This window comes from Biomphalaria glabrata, chromosome 2 (assembly GCF_947242115.1).
Source record: "Biomphalaria glabrata chromosome 2, xgBioGlab47.1, whole genome shotgun sequence".
NCBI lineage: Eukaryota > Metazoa > Mollusca > Gastropoda > Planorbidae > Biomphalaria > Biomphalaria glabrata.
Genome location: NC_074712.1, coordinates 19,220,232 through 19,232,820, shown reverse-complemented (window position 1 = coordinate 19,232,820; position 12,589 = coordinate 19,220,232). Strand labels below are relative to the sequence as shown.

General features: G+C 40.1%; 1 protein-coding gene across 1 annotated transcript in view; it reads left to right on the top strand.

The window, feature by feature from the left end:
• LOC106051190 (uncharacterized) overlaps positions 1-12,589 on the top strand; it is a 118,259-nt gene that overhangs the window by 75,566 nt on the left and 30,104 nt on the right. The gene's annotated exons all lie outside the window — the stretch shown is intronic.

The following is a 12,589-nucleotide window of genomic DNA, read 5'->3' as shown; positions in this document are numbered from 1 at the left end:
AGAGATCTCAACACATCACTACACACTAGAGTTATACCCAGCAACATTCAGCTTGACATTTGCTGGCCAGTCGGGTGTATATCTTTACATAACGAACTCATGACATAAGAAGCCAGACATAAGAATACACAGGACTATTTCTCTCCCGCATGGCGTCCTAAGAACTGATACTAAATCGACAGATCCAAAACCTTCTATCCACGGCAAAACAAGTCACTATTGTTCCAGATAAGTCTATTTTTATTGATAGATCTAATAACTACATTTTGGATTTGGGGTATAAGCCAAGAGAAGACACCAACGCACATCGTGTCCAACACTAAATCCTAAAGCCTGTTCCATGTTTTGCTTATGGCCCAATGACGCTGACCTCGATATCAACTGTAAACAAGAAAAGGCTGTGTAGCACTGTGTTAGACTACAAAATAGGTCAACATTTGTTTACGATCTACGCTAGCATCTCAAAGCTTATACCAAGACAACACCTCGACATCCAAAGAGACAACAGAAGTGCCAGAACGTGGGTGAACCTCTAAGCAGAAGCAGAATCCCGTGTGCGGCTTACTATTAAGTCATTTCCATTGGATTATTTTATTTCTATCGACATCTTGTTCCAGTTTCAAGTACCTTTGGATTAGAACAAGTCATCGTGCTTGTGACAAGAGGGACAATAAGGGTGGCTACCTTATTTTTTTTTATTAGAGTTAGTCCCCTTTATTACTTGATTTAAGTCCCTGTTAACTGTGTACAATTGCCACTTCCTCTTCAGTCTTTGAGCTGACCACTGTCCATTATTGTGAACTAAATTTCCATAATGTTTATATGATAGTTTTTATGTTCTGCTCTGACTGTGTTAATCAAGAGGAGTGTGCCACTTTATAGGAATGTATCTTCCACTAACGAGCTAAGTAGACTTTATTTATTTGTTGTTAATAAGTTGGTTGATGTGAATATTATGTCTACTTAGTCTCTTATCCTTTCCTGTACATGTTTTTTTTTATAAAGACCAGATTTTGGTCGTAAAGTATGTGAAAGACAAACTTTTGTCTTGAGAAGAGACAGTTGTGTGTCTCATGGACTATTTTGATTCATGTATTATACTATTGTAATTCATTGTTTGTCTTGAGAAGAGACAGTTGTGTGTCTCATGGACTATTTTGATTCCTGTATTATACTATTGTAATTTATTGTTTGTCTTGAGAAGAGACAGTTGTGTGTCTCATGGACTATTTTGATTCCTATATTATATTATTGTAATTCATTGTTTGTTTTGAGCTGAGACACTATTGTGCCTCTGTTATGGCAGTTCTATAATGGTGTTGAACTGAACCGGCCCTACTATTTTGATTTTTTCTTCATTATTTGACTTGCCTTTGTTGGCCCTTATGCCCATTTTCTTTTAATGATCTTTTTATTATGTTCCTTAATAAACTCTTTATTAGTTGTAATGAAATCTCAAAGTTATTACTTGTATGTCTTAGTAAGTTATATATCTAGAGGTTATAATTAATAGCCTAGATAATATAATTTGGGACCACGAAGTACCACTGGACTAGCTTGCCAGTACAGCAGAGGTCACTGGTCTTATGACCTATATTAATTCTAGGTCACATGGGGGCTCGTGAACAGTGTGAAATAGTTTTTGTTTTTGTAAAGACCAGTGTGACTTCCCTAGAACCGTACTGAGATATTACAAGGACAGTAAACATAGTTGTTTTATTGGAGTAATTTTTTTTTATTGTATACTGTCAAATTTTGGAGTTATTTGATTTCATTCTTTTTTTTTGTATTTTTTACATTTGTTTTTCTTCTGTACCAGTATTATTTTAATTCTTCAGGTTTCTAAATCCTGAAAATGTCTGGAAAACAAAGTGAACTTCTGGACTTGTACGAGACAGGAAGGAAATTAGGTTACCAGAAGGAAGAACTTGAAGAATGGGTTGCCAGAGCTATCCGGCAAAACGAAGAAAGGGACGCAAGAGCAGAGGAGAGAAGAGAAAAGTTCAGAATGCAGGAAGAAGAAACACAGTTCAAAAGAAAAATGGAGGAACTGCAGGTGACAGCAAAAATCAAGATGGAGGAACACGAATCTAAGGCACGAATTGCAAAGGAGTCCAAAACAGCTGAAGCCAACGACGAACCCAACATCAGAAATACAAGGCGCACAAAAATGCAGAACTTTGTTGAAGGGACAGACAGAATGGATTCATTCATCCATAGGTTTGAAATGCTGATGAGGCTGGAAAGCGAATCCCAGAAAGAATGGGCCAGAGAACTCCTCAGCCTAGTGGGTGGAAGAGCACTAGATGCGCTGCAGGTGCTAAATGACAAGGACGTTGGAGACTACACCTTGCTGAAAAAGACTCTACTAGAGTTTTACCAATGCAGTGAGGACGACTATAGAAGTAAAGTCCACGCTCTGAAACCACCGAACGACGGCAATGAAACAATTTGTCGGTGAGGTGAAAGCTACTTTCGAGAAATGGTTTCAGTCCTCAGGCATTGAGGAATCTTTTGAGAACTTGAAACAGTTCATCATAATAGATAAAATAATTTCGTCGGCTGGGGAAAATCTCTTTGCATTCCTCCAAGAAAGAAAGCCCAGACATGTGGACGAAGTCCTGTGCCTATGCCAAAGATACGTTGCTGCTCATCCTGGCGAAAGTTTGCAAAAAGCTCCTGTGGATCAAGCAAGTGCATTGTTTGCCACAACGGAATCCAAATTTACAGAATCTAGTACAACAGATTCAAGACAGAGTATAAGATGCTATACATGTGGTAGATTTGGACACGTGGCGAAACAATGTAGAGACACAGGCAGAAGAATTTATAAGAAAAAGGAAGTAGTGGCTTATGTAGGCGGGCTAGATAACAACCTGTCACCATATGTCAGCCCTGCAATCGTAAACGGCCATTACATCCAGGCAGCCCTAAGAGATACAGGGGCCACAAAATGTGTAGTGTTGGCAAAGTTAGTGAATCCTAATCAATATTGTCGGAAACGTTGCAGAGTTCAAGGTTTTGGTGGCCACATTAAGAAGTATCCGACGGCCAAAGTACATATCAACTCCCCATACTTCAACGAATATGTGGAAGTAATAGTGGTGGATGAAGGACCATTTGAACTGCTGATAGGAAATGTTCCTAACATTGGTTTTCCAACAGAGTCTCAAATTACCAAATGGAAACAAACTTATAGCTGGTGGCCGAGACAAGTAGAAGTAGAGGATATGGAACAACTAAACCGATGTCATGAAAATACAAATGTTGTACAAGAAACGATACACCAAGTAGAAACCAGGCAACAAAAACTAATCCGAGAACAAAGAAATGATAAGAAAGATACTGACCAGATAGATGAGAAACCCAAACTTTCAGTTGACGTTTTCTGTAATCCATTTCAAAACGGCATACCATCAATAGCTGACCTTCGTGATAGCCAGATGAATGACAAGGAAATAGCCAACATCATCCACAAGCTACAAGGTGGCGATACAAAAATAGGCCAACAATATGCCATGCATAATGACATTCTTGTCAGAAAGTGGACAGAAAAATCATCACTTAATGGCAGCACTGACGAACAGACCCTTAAAATTATTGTCATACCTAATGTGTTCCGGTCTGAAATATTAAGGCTTGGTCATGACATCCCTATGTCCTGACACTTAGGGATTGACAAAACACGGCGACGCATATACAAACATTTCTACTGGCCAGGCATTAACAGAGAAATAGCTGAGTACTGCAGATCATGTCATGCCTGCCAAATCACGGGAAAGCCTAATCAATCGCCTCCAAAAGCGCCTCTTCAAGAGAATATAACACCAAAAGAACCATTTTCACACATCCTTATGGACTGTGTTGGTCCATTGCCAAGGTCAAAACGAGGGAACCAGTACCTTCTTACCATAATGTGCAAGACTACGCGCTATCCAGAGGCTGTACCATTGAGAAACATCAAGGCAACAACCATTGTGACAGCATTGTCAAAATTTATCACAACGTTCGGGTTGCCAAAGGTTATACAGACCGACCAAGGCAGCAATTTTATGTCAGACGTCTTCCAACAGGCACTTCGCCAGATGGGAATTGAACACTCGGTTTCAACGGCATATCATCCCGAAAGCCAGGGTGCCATCGAACGCTTTCACCAAACACTGAAAAACATGGTGAGAACGTACGCTGAGACCGAGACAAACACTTGGGATGAAAACATTAACTTCTTACTTTTTGCTCTACGCGATGCCCAGCAAGAATCGACATAGTTCAGTCCATTTGAACTTGTGTTTGGACACACGGTACGAAGTCCATTGAATATAATTAAAGAAAACTGGATACCAACTCAGGAGGAAACGAAAGACTTGAGTGTAAATGTTAGAGATATAAGGGACAAACTCTTTAGAATTAATGACTTGGCTTATAGCAATCTTAGAGAAAGCCAAAATAAATCCAAATCTATTTATGACAAGAAGGCCAAACAAAGACAGTTTAAAATAGGTGACAAAGTATTAGTGGAAACGGCAACGGAAGGTGATGCCCTTCAGAAAAGGTATGATGGGCCATACGAGGTAGTGGGCTGGAGTGATCGTTAAATGAACTTGTGTGTTACCCGTGCTTGTAATCGTGCTAGTATTTGTAATCGTGTTTGCATTATCGTGGTCTGTGAATCGTGACCAGTCTGTACTGTGTTATTGTGTGTATCAGTCGTGTTTTATTGAAATAAAGCCTTGTTTCTAAGGTTATGAATTGACTTAGTATATTACAATTTATTTCAATAAAACCATTCTTAAATGGACAAGTTTTTTTTTTTTTTTGGATGCTGATCCTAGTTCAACTAATGCTTCTGTTACATGGAAACATTGGATTTCTTGTTTTGACAGATTCGCAACGAAGGTAGGGGCTAGTGAAAGTGAACAGTTTGACCTGCTATGCAACTTTGTGTCTCCATCCTTATATCAGTATATTTCTACCTGTTCTAAATACTCAGAAGCAAAATCTATTCTTGAGAATTTATTTGTGAAGGCCCCTAATGAAACATTGGCCAGACATTTTCTTGCAACTTGCAAACAAGAAGTCGATCAAAGTCTTGATCAATTTGTACACAAGCTGAGAGTGATGGCCAGAGATTGTCAGTTCCGAGCTGTCAGTGCTGACAAAAATGAAGAGGACGCCATTCGCGATGCCTTTGTTAGCGGCATGCGTTCGAGTGTAATTAGACAGAGGCTACTTGAGAAAAGATTCCTTGACTTGAAAATGGCTTTAGATATTGCCAAGACTCTCGACATGGCCCAAAAAGAATCCAGTTCGTTTAGTACTCCTTCTCAATTGGTAGAGTCATCTCTTTCGTCATCGGCAATCTCAACCGAAGAAATGGTGGACTCAGAAACAATCGCAACAGTGAATACTAAATGTTTCTTTTGCGGAGGTAGTCGGCATCTCAGAGCGAAATGCCCTGCCAAAGACTGCATGTGTCCTTCGTGCGGGAAAAATGGACATTTTTCGAAGGTTTGCAGGTCTCGCAACACTCCTATAACCAAAACAAAAGTCAAAACATCTCTTAGCCACGAGATTAAAAGACAATCTTGTAAAGATTGTAGCTGCATTAAGGACTCTACATATCTAACATCATTAATTGCTACTTCGTCTGTACCTGGTTTAACTAAATCAACAGTACACATCTCTGTAAATGGCGTGAACCTAAAAGCCCTAATTGATACAGGTAGCGGGGAAAGCTACATTTCTTCAAATATACCAAGAGAGTACGATTGGTCAGTGACACGTTCAAAGCACAAAATTTCTATGACGTCATCTCAACTGTCAAGTGTCACAAGAGGCCACATGTTTGCATCGCTAAAATACAAAGGGGAAGTTTACAATCAATTCAAACTTTCGTTACTAGATGAACTTTGTACTGATATAGTGCTTGGGTTAGATTTCCTCGCATTACACAAAGAACTGACAATTCCATTCAACGGTGGTCGACCTGCATTTCATGTCTGCTCGCTCAATGCTGTTAAGGTAGAGGCACCACAATTGTTTGCAAATTTATCCCCTGATTGCAGACCTATTGCTACTAAATCTCGTCGTTACTCCTTCCAAGACACACAATTTATTAAAGCTGAAGTTGAGAGATTGATACGAAACGGTATCATTGAACCTTCTAAATCACCTTGGAGAGCTCAAGTCCTTGTCACGACCAATGAGCGGCACAAAAAGCGAATGGTCGTTGATTATAGCCAAACTATAAATAGATTTACTTACCTGGACGCTTACCCCATGCCTAGAGTGGATGAAATGGTGGAGAAAATTTCCAGGTATGAAATCTTTAGCAAACTGGATCTGGAGAGTGCTTATCACTAAATACCTATCCAACAGAGCGAAAAGAAGTACACAGCCTTCGAAGCTTGTGGTAAACTCTACCAGTTTTGCAGAATACCCTTTGGGGTCACTAACGGTGTAGCTTGCTTCCAGAAAACCATAGACACTATTATAGAAAAAGAAAAGTTGTCTGACACGTTTGCCTATGTCGACAATGTAACAATATGTGGTACAGATGTAGACTCCCATAACAAAAATCTGTTTCATTTTCAGAAGGTAGCTCTGGAATACGGAATAACTTTCAACGAAAGTAAAAGTGTATTTGCTACTAAGAAGGTAAAGCTGCTTGGATATGAAATATCCAAAGGGCATTTGAAGCCGGACCCTGATAGATTTCAAGCTCTGCGAGATTTGCCACCTCCAAAAGATCTGAAGTCTCAGAAAAGGATTGTAGGACTTTTGGCATATTATGCTCACTGGATACCAAATTTCTCCGACAAAATGTATCCTATAATGAAAAATCAAATTTTTCCTGTACCTACGGAAGTAAAAACAGCGTTGGAAGACTTGAAAGAAGAATTGCAGAAAGCAGCAATTTTCACCATAAAGTATGACCATCCTCTAATTGTGGAAACTGACGCTTCTGACATCGCAGTAGCTGCCACTTTAAATCAGGGGGCAAGACCTATTGCATTCTTCTCTAGAACTCGTTCACCTACTGAAAGGCATCAATCTGCCATAGAGAAAGAAGCCATTGCAATAATTGAAGCCATACGCAAATGGAAGCATTATTTGTGTGGCAATCATTTTACCCTTATTACGGACCAGCGGTCTATTTCATACATATTTAAAGACACTCATGACAAGAAAATTAAAAACGATAAGATACAAAGGTGGAAATTGGAACTGGCAAGCTTCAAGTTTGATATACAATATAGACCTGGGAACGCCAACACAGCAGCAGACACCTTGTCTAGAGGGCACTGTGCAACCATGACGAAACAAAGTAGCCTGAAGACGTACCATGACTACCTGTGTCATCCAGGTGTCACTAGACTTCTACATTATGTCAGGTCAAAGAACTTACCCTTCTCGGTTGAAGAGGTCAGACAGACCATTCAACAATGCAGAACCTGCAATAGAATTAAACCGCAATTTTATAAGGAATTTGCAGGTACGCTCATCAAGGCCACACAGCCGTTTGAAAGAATAAGTGTTGACTTTAAAGGTCCTTTGCCATCAGCTACTCGCAACAAGTATTTGTTAACAATGATTGACGAATATTCGCGGTTTCCATTCGCTTTTTCCTGTCCTGATATGACATCTAAGACAGTAATAAAGTGCTTCGACCAGTTATTTTTCCTCTTTGGAACACCCAGTTACATCCACTCTGATCGTGGCACATCATTTATGTCCACAGAAACTACAGAATATCTACATTCTAAGGGCATAGCCACTAGCAGGACAACGCCCTACAATGCCAAAGGAAATGGGCAAATAGAAAAGCTGAATAAAACATTGTGGCAGGCTATCTTATTAGCATTGGACTCAGGGAAGTTGGAACTATCACAGTGGGAATCTGTGTTGCCCCAGGCAGTTCACTCAATTCGATCATTACTGTGTACTTCTACTAATGAAACTCCACACGAACGGATCTTCAAATTCAACAGAAGATCGCCAACGGGAACATCCTTGCCTACTTGGCTACAGAACCCAGGCAAAGTATTACTAAAATCCCCTGTAAGATCTTCAAAATTTGACCCATTGGTACAAGAGGTTGAACTTATTAGCTGCAACCCACAGTACGCCCATATACGATTTCCAAACGGCCGGGAGGAGACAGTGTCGCTTAGGCACCTGGCGCCCAAGGAAAGTTCCATGAACGACTATTTCGAACCAGAGAACGGTATTCTGCCTCATGAGGTCGGTGACTCTTTGGATCTCTCACCAGGGAGTCGCTACGTGCCTGAAACTATCAGTAATTCACAGAGTCCCACCCCAATGATGTACAACCAGCCAGAAGTCATCAGTGACTCACAGGGGAGCCACCCAATGCCAGAGGCCAATATTGACTCGAGTCCCGTACAGGACAGTTACGACTTGCAAGGAGAAAAGTCTACACCAGAGATACCTCCGGATCCTTCCCTTCATACGCATGGTTATAACCTAAGACCCAGAAAGAAATAAAGGAGGGGCGCATGGTTATAACCTAAGACCCAGAAAGAAATAAAGGAGGGGTGAATGGAGTGATTGTTAAATGAACTTGTGTGTTACCCGTGCTTGTAATCGTGCTAGTATATGTAATCGTGTTCGCATTATCGTGGTCTGTGAATCGTGACCAGTCTGTACTGTGTTATTGTGTGTATCAGTCGTGTTTTATTGAAATAAAGCCTTGTTTCTAAGGTTATGAATTGACTTAGTATATTAAAGTATTATTGGAAACGGCAACGGAAGGTGATGCCCTTCAGAAAAGGTATGATGGGCCATACGAGGTAGTGGGCAAGGAAAGTGGTGTCAACTACACCGTACATGTCCCTGGTAAGAGAAAAGGAAAAATTCGCTGTCACATAAACAGGTTAAAGAAATTTCACGAAAGATCCTCAGATCAGGCAACTGTACTAGCTATTGTAAAGAGTTCAGTCCCCATGGGAAAAGAGAACCAGGTATATGCAGATACCGTTCTCGACAAAGAAATCCCTACAGTTAAGATAAAAAATTCTGAAGCCCTGTGTAAGTTGTCAGAAAAATTAGCACATCTAAGTCAACAAGAAAGGGAAGCAATCAGTGATTTAATCCAAGCGTACCCACAGTTGTTGTCTGATGTGCCTAAGCAGACAAACTTAGTGGTACATGAAGTTAACGTAGGGGATGCAACTCCTGTGAAGCAACACCCTTACAGACTACCTCTCGCCCAATCTCAATTCTTAACTTCTGAGATAAACTATATGCTGGAAAATAACATTATAGAAAGAAGTGAAAGCCCATGGAGCTCACCATGCGTGTTGGTACCTAAACCTGATGGTACATATAGATTCTGTACTGACTAAAGAAAGGTGAATCTAGTGACCAAAGCAGATGCATTCCCAATTCCCCGCATTGATGACTTAATCGATCGAGTTGGACAGGCCACCTATGTAACAAAAATCGATCTCATGTCCGGGTATTGGCAAGTTCCTTTATCGGAGGAGGCGAAACAGGTTTCTGCCTTTTGCACTTTTGATGGCCTATATCGGTACAAAGTTATGCCTTTTGGTATGAAAAACGCTACAGCTACTTTCCAGAGGTTGATGAACAAAGTTATTGCCGACATTCCAAACTGTTCGGCCTATCTTGATGATTTAGTCATATACCATGATGATTTTGATGCTCATCTGGCTTGTCTAAGGACTTTATTTCAAAAGCTGAAGAACTCTAATCTTACTATTAATCTTAACAAATGCGATTTCTGTAGAGCAGAAGTACAATATTTAGGCTACATTGTGGGTAACGGGAAAGTTAAACCTATTCAGGCTAAAGTGGAAGCCATTCAAGAGTACCCTGTACCTAAATCTTTAAAGGAGATCAGAAGGTTTTTAGGTATGACAGGATACTATCGTAAGCTTTGTTGTAATTATTCAATTATAGCTGTCCCATTAACTGACCTCCTAAAAGGGAAAAGGAAATTTCAGTGGAACACTTCTGCTCAAAGAGCTTTTGAAGAGCTGAAATGTGTTCTCAGTACAGCCCCAGTTTTAAAAGCAATTAACCATTCTAAATCTCTCATTTTGCATGTTGATGCATGTGACTCTGGGGTGGGTTCGGTCTTGACCCAAACCGATGAAACTGGTAATGAACACACAATATCATTCTTTTCCCAAAAATTTAAGTTGCATCAGATGCATTATAGCGTGGTAGAAAAGGAAGCACTGGGTCTTGTTTTAACAGTTCTTCATTTCAGCTACTATGTAAATAGTAATCTGTATCCTGTAACAGTATACACAGATCATAACCCCCTAACTTTCATTAACCAAATGAGGGGGAAGAATCAAAGAATATTGAGATGGAGTTTGACTCTCCAACCTTTTGATCTAAATATTGTACATGTAAAAGGGAAAGAGAATGTAGTTGCTGACGCTCTGTCAAGAGTGTAGATAACATAATACAGTTGAAGACAATCAGTCTACTGATACTTTTGTATTGTAAATAATGTTACTCAGACTTTTTCCTCTCCTTTGGATTAGAGGTGTTGTATAGACAAAGGATGATAATGTTATAAACCTGGTGGTGGCAACGATGGGGGTAGTGGTGTGTGTGTAGTCAGCCGACGCAAATCGCCCCAGGCCAGCGCTAGACAAGCGGTCAACCGTGACGAGTTACGACTGTCAGCCGAGACGAGTGTCAACACGGCGGTTCCGGAAGGATCGACGGCGGTCCGGGAAGGATCGACGTCGTGAACAGAGCTCAGGAGCGTCACGAGAGTTGTAGTCATCTGACCACCTAGAAACGTCGAGCGGCGTTCTGTCCGGTTCGAGAAGGCCAGTAGGGACCCTATATAAGAGCGGAGGCGACGCAGTCAAGACGGTTGAGAAAAGGGGCTCAATACAGCAAGGTTCACGACAGAAGGTTTAGAAAGGAGGTTTACGACAGAAGGTCCACTACAGTCCGGTCGACTACAGCACAGTTCAGCGGTGTGGTTCTGTACGGAGCATTACAACGGTTCAGTGCGGAGTACTGTCAAGTACAGTTGAGACGGCTGGCGTCTTGATCTTGGTCTGCGATCGAGTCCGACACAGCGAGCCTAGTGTGTGAAGTCAGTCCCGAACTGTTGAACCCAGTGCAAGCCCGGAACGAGACGGAGAGGCCAGTGCAAGACTTGATACGGCGGAACGGTGTTATCGCAGAGCTATTTGTACTGTTCTACGTGCTGCCAATTGTACAGTATTGGCTGTTATTTATGGGCATTAAACCTTTACGTTATTTTGGAGCCCTGAGTTGTCAAGTTCTTTAAGTTGGTGGTGTATGGTGCAGTTTGCAGAGAGCCTGGATAGTGAGATTCGTAACAATAATATTAAGCTGATGTAAATTTTGTTTTTGAAAAACTGTATCCTTTGTAAACAAGTTGAATGCCTTGTGCATCATATAATTTCCCCACAAGAGCATTTTTAAGGGGGGAGGTGTGACAAGAGGGACAATAAGGGTGGCTACCTTATTTTTTTTATTAGAGTTAGTCCCCTTTATTACTTGATTTAAGTCCCTGTTAACTGTGTACAATTGCCACTTCCTCTTCAGTCTTTGAGCTGACCAATGTCCATTATTGTGAACTAAATTTCCATAATGTTTATATGATAGTTTTTATGTTCTGCTCTGACTGTGTTAATCAAGAGGAGTGTGCCACTTTATAGGAATGTATCTTCCACTAACGAGCTAAGTAGACTTTATTTATTTGTTGTTAATAAGTTGGTTGATGTGAATATTATGTCTACTTAGTCTCTTATCCTTTCCTGTACATGTTTTTTTTTATAAAGACCAGATTTTGGTCGTAAAGTATGTGAAAGACAAACTTTTGTCTTGAGAAGAGACAGTTGTGTGTCTCATGGACTATTTTGATTCATGTATTATACTATTGTAATTCATTGTTTGTCTTGAGAAGAGACAGTTGTGTGTCTCATGGACTATTTTGATTCCTGTATTATACTATTGTAATTTATTGTTTGTCTTGAGAAGAGACAGTTGTGTGTCTCATGGACTATTTTGATTCCTATATTATATTATTGTAATTCATTGTTTGTTTTGAGCTGAGACACTATTGTGCCTCTGTTATGGCAGTTCTATAATGGTGTTGAACTGAACCGGCCCTACTATTTTGATTTTTTCTTCATTATTTGACTTGCCTTTGTTGGCCCTTATGCCCATTTTCTTTTAATGATCTTTTTATTATGTTCCTTAATAAACTCTTTATTAGTTGTGATGAAATCTCAAAGTTATTACTTGTATGTCTTAGTAAGTTATATATCTAGAGGTTATAATTAATAGCCTAGATAATATAATTTGGGACCACGAAGTACCACTGGACTAGCTTGCCAGTACAGCAGAGGTCACTGGTCTTATGACCTATATTAATTCTATGTCACAGTGCTCATCTATTCATATCACTATTGTAATTGTCTATTGAACTATTAAAGTTCATATTTTTCAAGTGCTTATAAGTGGATTACTTTGTCTACAACCGGATTTCTATAGACTATTGGATACTACCTTATTATTTCAACGGATTATTAGTGTTACTATT